This window comes from Natrix helvetica (genome assembly GCF_964273705.1).
Source record: "Natrix helvetica genome assembly, chromosome: 1".
NCBI lineage: Eukaryota > Metazoa > Chordata > Lepidosauria > Squamata > Natricidae > Natrix > Natrix helvetica.
The window spans coordinates 296,870,598-296,877,309 of record NC_138548.1 but is presented as its reverse complement, the minus strand read 5'-3'; positions in this window follow the sequence as shown (position 1 = coordinate 296,877,309).

Genomic DNA, 6,712 nt, shown 5'->3' with positions numbered 1-6,712 from the left:
ATCTCTGCAAAGGTTTTGATGGTATATTGTTTGAGAATGAGTTGTGTCCAAGAAAATCTCTAGAGCTTATACAAACCCCAAATGGAGAAAGGCTTCCCCACCCAGAACTAAAGATGGAAGATGTCCAGGAAGGGAGAGAAAACCCAGAGTCCCTCAGTCGTGTTAGGACTGAGTCTATTCCACCTCATCCAGGCCCTTATAACCTCCAGACAATGGAACAAGGCATCAAGAGCATTACTTGGGGAACCCAGAGGCAAGATGTATAACTGGGCTTAATCAGCACACTGCTAGTACCAGAACCAAAACTACCATTTCTGTTCTGGCTCTCTTAGTGACCTCAGTAAGTGCAATCGGTGATGCTTCCATACTTTCCTCTGTCCAAAGATAAAGGTAAAGGTTCCCTTTGCACATATGTGCTAGTTGTTCCTGATTCTAAGGGACAATGCTCATTTCTGTTTCAAAGCCAAAGAGCTAGCACTGTCCAAAGACGTCTCCGTGGTCATGTGGCCGGCATGGCTAAATGCTAAAGGCGTACAGAACACTGTTTCTTTCCCACCAAAGGTGGTTCCTATTTTTTCTACTTGCATTTTTTACATGCTTTCGAAGTGCTATGTTGGCAGAAGCTGAGACAAGTAACGGGAGCTCACTCCGTTATGCGGTGCTAGGGATTCGAACCGCCAAACTGCCGACCTTTCAGATCGACAAGCTCAGTAGCCACTGTGTCCCTCTTTTCCCTCTGTCCTAAATGCAGCTAAAATATGTCCAGATCATCTTTTTCCTTCAGGATCCTCTGGAATTGTAGCCCAACCACCTTTTCAATAACCTTCCCTTAATTTTTGTTTTTAAAAATCCTCTCGCTCAATCAGAATCTAACTCCAGGTGGATTTGACCAACTTTGTCTGCCAAATAATGAGCATTCCTCAGAGCAGTTCTGAAGAAGATACTGTGGCTCATCCCTCCTCAGCAAGGAAAGTATTTTATCATCAGTACACAGATAATAAAAGTTCCTATGATGATAAAAGCGAATGAACAATTTTCGGGTCACATCAGCATTTTTCTGTAAGCCAACACTGAAATTGTGTGAGCTAGAAAACTTTTTGCAGGCTGTGAATTGCCTATTGGATATATCAGAGAGGGGAGTGAGGGAGAGGAGGAGGAAGGATTGATCAAGGAGAAGGGTGCTTCCTTGTCAGCTCTGTATCCTGTCTTGTGTTGTCCTCTGTGTGAACGTGAAGATAAAGCCATCACTTCCTAATGACGTGCTAGAATTTATTTTCCATCATTTGGAAAGTGGAAGAAGGAAGGAGACTGGAGGTCCTGAATAATCAGCTTCATTTTGAAGGTTTTCAGGTCCAACCCCCTCCACCTTTTATCTCTTTTTGCCTGATCCATTCATAACCATGGGAGGTATATTTTACAGATAGACCCGGACTTATGATCACAATTGAGCCCCAAACGTCTGTTGCTAAGTGAGACCGTTGTTAAGTGAGTTTTGCCCCATTCTATAACCTTTCTTGCCACAGTTGTAAAGTGAATCATTTTCAGTTGTTACGTTAGTAACATGGTTGTTAACTGAATTTGGCTTCCCCATTGACTTTGCTTGTCCGGAGGTCACAAAAGAGGATCACATGAACCCAGGACACTGCAATCGTCATAAATATGAGTCAGTTGCCCAGAGTCTAAATTTTGATCACATGACCATGGGGATGCTGCATTGGTCATAAGCGGGGAAAACGGCCATGAGTCACTTTTTTCAGTGCCGTTGTAACTTTGAACAGTCCCTAAATGAACTGTTATAAGTCAAGAACTACCTGTATTATATCTCCAAACATTATTCCTGCAATGTACCTGCAGTTGCAGCTTCTGATGGGGAGGGAGAGAATCACTGAGTGTTGCAAAGAAACAGTTGTTAAATGAATCACTGCAGTTGTTAAGTTAGTAAGTGTGAAAATGGTCATAAGTTCCTTTTTTTCTAGTGCCATTTGTAATTTCAAATGGTCATTAAACAAATGGTTATAAGTTGAGAATTACCTGTTGTTGCCCGATCTTTACCTTTTAAAATAGTTACTTCTCCATCAATGGTGGGTTACCGTACTGTTCCGGTATGGTGCTCCAGAGGGCCCACCCGCCCGCCCTCCTTAACCGCCCTCCCTGAGCTGTTCGGGGCTTACACGCATGGAGCATACGGCGCCTGCACGACACTCTGCCGAGCAACCGAAATATCGCGGAGGCGTTGCGGAGCATTGCCAGGGGTAAGTACATATGCACATGCTGCGCGCGTTCATATGGTGGCTACCTGGCCCCGTTGCACCATACTGGTTGCAACAGGATCCCGAACCCACCACTGTTCTCCATCTACCCTGTAGCTCAAAGAATCTATCCTCTACTTTAACATTCGATTGCTCCTCCTCCAGTTGTTGTACTGGCACAGCAATTTCTCTCTTCTTTGACTGTCTTATTTTAGTATATGCTGCTTAGATGGCAGATAGACTTCTTCAGCACCAGGCTAAATTTACACAACTGTTTCTTCTGTTTCATCTTGGATTTGCTGGACATTGGACTCACTGGCTACTTCTTTCCTGAGTACCATTCCATTCATATATATCTGTATCTATATCTATATCATCCATATCTATCTATCATCTATCTATCTATCTATCTATCTATCTATCTATCTATCTATCTATCTATCTATCATCTATCTATCTATCTATCTATCTATCTATCTATCTATCTATCTATCTATATTCGAATCCCAGTAAGGGTATGGCTAGCTGATGAGAGCTAAATAGCTTGAAATAGATCTATACTAGTCTCCCTTTACTTATTTATCAGCACAAATACAACACAAATATAAAAAGGCAACATTAAAAATAAAAAATATGGTTTTCTGCCTGGATGGTCTTCTGTAATGAGCCGAAGGACAGAAAGGGGGAGTAGTGAGCTCCCTCCCATATTTGGGCATACCAGGGGTTGTAACACAAATACATACCTATTTCCCTGGCTGAGCTGATAAGGAGGAGAGCCTGTGACTTAGTGGCTAATACAACTGCCTAATATGTAATACAGCCCAGGTTCAAAATCCCAGTAAGGGTATGGCTAGCTGATGAGAGCTAAATAGCTTGAAATAGATCTATACTAGTCTCCCTTTATTTATTTATCAGCACAAATACAACACACACACACACACACACACACACACACATATGCTCTTCAGATTCACTAGTGTTTAGATGGCTCTTCCTCTCTTTTCCTGCTACATTCCGATGAGACAGTTCCTTTTCTTTTTCCCTTCCTTCTTTTCTGCCTGAAGCCCAGTCTCCTTAGGGCTCTGACTGGGCAACCAGTTTTCTTTCTGGTGCCCTTACTATCTATGTACATAAGATATCAGTGCTCAAATTACAATGCAGAATAGGAGATTCTCATATATCCAGAAGCTCTCCTTCATGTTACTCTTTATCTCTCTTATTCTGGCACTCTGAGCATTGATAATATTTTACTTTTCCCATATCAACATATACATCCCTAAAATATAATCAAGCTATGTGAACTTCATTGTAGCTAGTTGTAAGGAGCAATTTCATTTTTCCCCCCGCTGGATTTGGGCTTCATGAAGCCAAAGTGTGTTTATTTATCTATGATTTACATTGTTGTGTGAAGAAAATCATTGTGGTTTTATAAATCACGATTTACAGCTTAGCATGGAGTATGACCCCAGCCAACAAGGTTCAACAGTGCTTAATGTGAAATGTAACTGCAATGTCTCACATTTTGATTTAGCCTTTCTTGTATTCAATATATATTTGTATAATTCAAAATGAGTAAAGAGATTTTCTTTCATTAATTTCTGTAACTGAAACTGAAACCGAAATATTGTTTTTTATCCCATTCAGAATTTTCAAAAGAGTTTCATGAGTATTAAAAAGAATTGGAGCAAGTGTGAGAAGGCATAGTTCATTTTAGTAGTATAAACTGGGAAATTATAGCAAGTATTGAAGGCACAACATTCTGGAGAATGGATGAAGGTCCAGGAGTCTACAGGAAGTCAAGCAAATTGCTCATAAGACAAATTCACAGAGAGGACATAGGGCTGAATGCAAATCTTCATTTACAATTCAATAGTATTCATTCGTATTGTATTAGATTAATGCTGTATGAAAGAATCATAATAATGAAGTAGCTCCCAGCATTTTTTCAAAAGTTCTATTTCTTCATAATTTCTCTAATATGAAACAAATAAATACAATTGGAAGTCTTTCTCATTAGAATTCCCTCTGCCCATACCAAATACGCTTCTATCCTCTGGGCCTCTGTTTTTATCTTTTGCACTTTCCTCCATTGCCCTTTTCTATTTAATTACATTGAAGAATCAGTCCTGTGGTGATACACTTGGGAGTCTACAATTCAGGAGATAACCATGATCAGGAAACAAAGCCCTAACATCTGGAAGTCTTCCGTTTCCTCTGAGTCTCCTTGTGATCCGAAAAGCCACCGTGTCTGAGGACAGGAAGAAACACAGGCATAAATGCTGGCTCAATTGTCCTAACACAATTATCAGCACTTTAACAAATGGAGGAAATCCTGTTATCATAGTCCTGAAATGTCTTCTCAAGTCTAAATTAAAATAACCGACATGACAAAGTTAACAGTAAGTACTGTCCAGATAGTCCCAGGGACAGCAGAGCATGCTTCTTTACACAGACTCTGGTTATTTATATAACCAGGGAAAGGTGAGAAGAGGTGCATGTGAAGATTGGTTTACTTGAATAAAATTTTGCACTGCAAATATTTTGGGCAGACTCAATTGTCCCTGGATTCACTTTATCTGCTGGCTCATTTAATTTCCAAGGGCGAGTTAGCAGCAGAAGGGAATGGAAAGAGATTCCCTGCCACCTAGCAAAAGAAAAGTTGTGTCTTTCAGCTCAGACCTCTTTTATACCCAGAAAATATTTCTATAAGCAGCTACAGAGTTTGTCATCTGGGATGCACAGTGGTGCACAAATGACTTGAACAGGGAGCTTGAGTGGAGTCTGAATTTTTCTGAAAGCCTTTGCTCTCATGAGGAAGGTTTGTAGATGGATGGATGGTCCCTTCGTTGGCAGATATGATCACTGTTAACTTCTTTTTCTCTCTCATCAGAATGATAAAAACGATAGCTGCCTCAGCTCCCTGGAGAAATCCAAAATCTATCAAGTATTGCAGAGACCAAATAATTGCTTGATCGATAGTGTCCCCATTCTTCTTCCTTCCCTCCCATTACCAAACAGGAGCAGAAAAACAAGTGCAGACATTTCCAAACTTAAATCTTTTTAGGTCAGGAAAATGGGATGTTTTTAAAGCATTGGAAATGACATTGAAGCATGAACAGAAGTAAGCTAGCTGGGGGGGGGAGATTAGACAGAAAAAGTCACTCCTTTTCAGGGAAGATTGATAGTGCCTTATAATCAACACATCATTTAATCCTTGCAACTATCTCCATACTTCAGTTTAGGCAGGGAATTGGGATTATCTGGGGTGATGATGGTAGTGGTGGCGGTGAAGTCTGTTATTTCAGATGGGGGGACAGTTTTCAATTCTTCAGGAAAGGCTTTAGTAGGTATATCTGATAGGGATTATGAAAATCTAGATGGCCAACAGATGGTAGCAAAGGGATACAATATTGTACACCTGAGTCCATTCTTGCTATCTGGCGGTTATTTAGTTGCAGCCGAGTTTTGGTAGCCATAGAAAAGACTACAGCAATATTTATTTTATATGTGAAATTTTAAAGGCTGCCTAACTTTGTAAACATTTTAGGCAACATAGTGTATCACATTTGGAACAATCATAAACGATCACACAGAGAAGAATTATGTACCTCAGAAGAGAAAACATTCAAACTACATCCCACCTCACACCTCAATTCTTATAAGAGACTTCCCATCTGTTCTAACTCAAGGGCTGGGGGGAAAAGAAGACACATTTTCAGAAACTTATGAAGTCAGAAATAGTCAGGGTAGAGGTATATGAATCTTTGACGGATAGCACTAGCAATGCTATTTGGACTTATATACCGCTTCATAGTGCTTTTACAGCCCTCTGTAAGTGGTTTACAGAGTCAGCATATTGCCTCCCAACAATCTGGATCCTCATTTTACTAACTTTGGAAGGCTAAGTCAACCTCGAGCCAGTGAAAAGTGCCTTATAATCAACACTGCTGAACTGCTGGCAATCAGCAGAATTAGCCTGCAATGCTGCATTCTAACCACTGCGCCACCACAGGATACTATTCTACTATTCCAAAGGACAGGTGCTGTGACTGGGAAGGCCTGCTTCCTGTCAGGTGTCATTGTTAGATTATTGGAGAGCCTGCCAATTCTTTCTGTCTGATTGTCTTTCCTTGGTTCTCTCTATGTTCTGAATTTGCATTTAGTTGCCTCAACAACTAAACTAACTTGCTATAGTTATACACTTTATAGACAAAATTGCTCATTATTTCCAGTCAACTTGAACTCCTTTCCATACGAATGAAGGAACATATGTTCAGGTTTCAGGAAGATTAGCTACTGGAAAATAATTACACAAGCTAGCGTAGCCAAGGGCATTTAGGCCAGTACTCAAGTGACGTTTGAAGAAGTCTTTCAAGAGTTGGTGCTTGAAAGCATCGGCTTCAATCCCAACAGCATGGCTGTTTTTCAGCAATTGGTTAACAATTCTCTTGCAAGAATCTAAC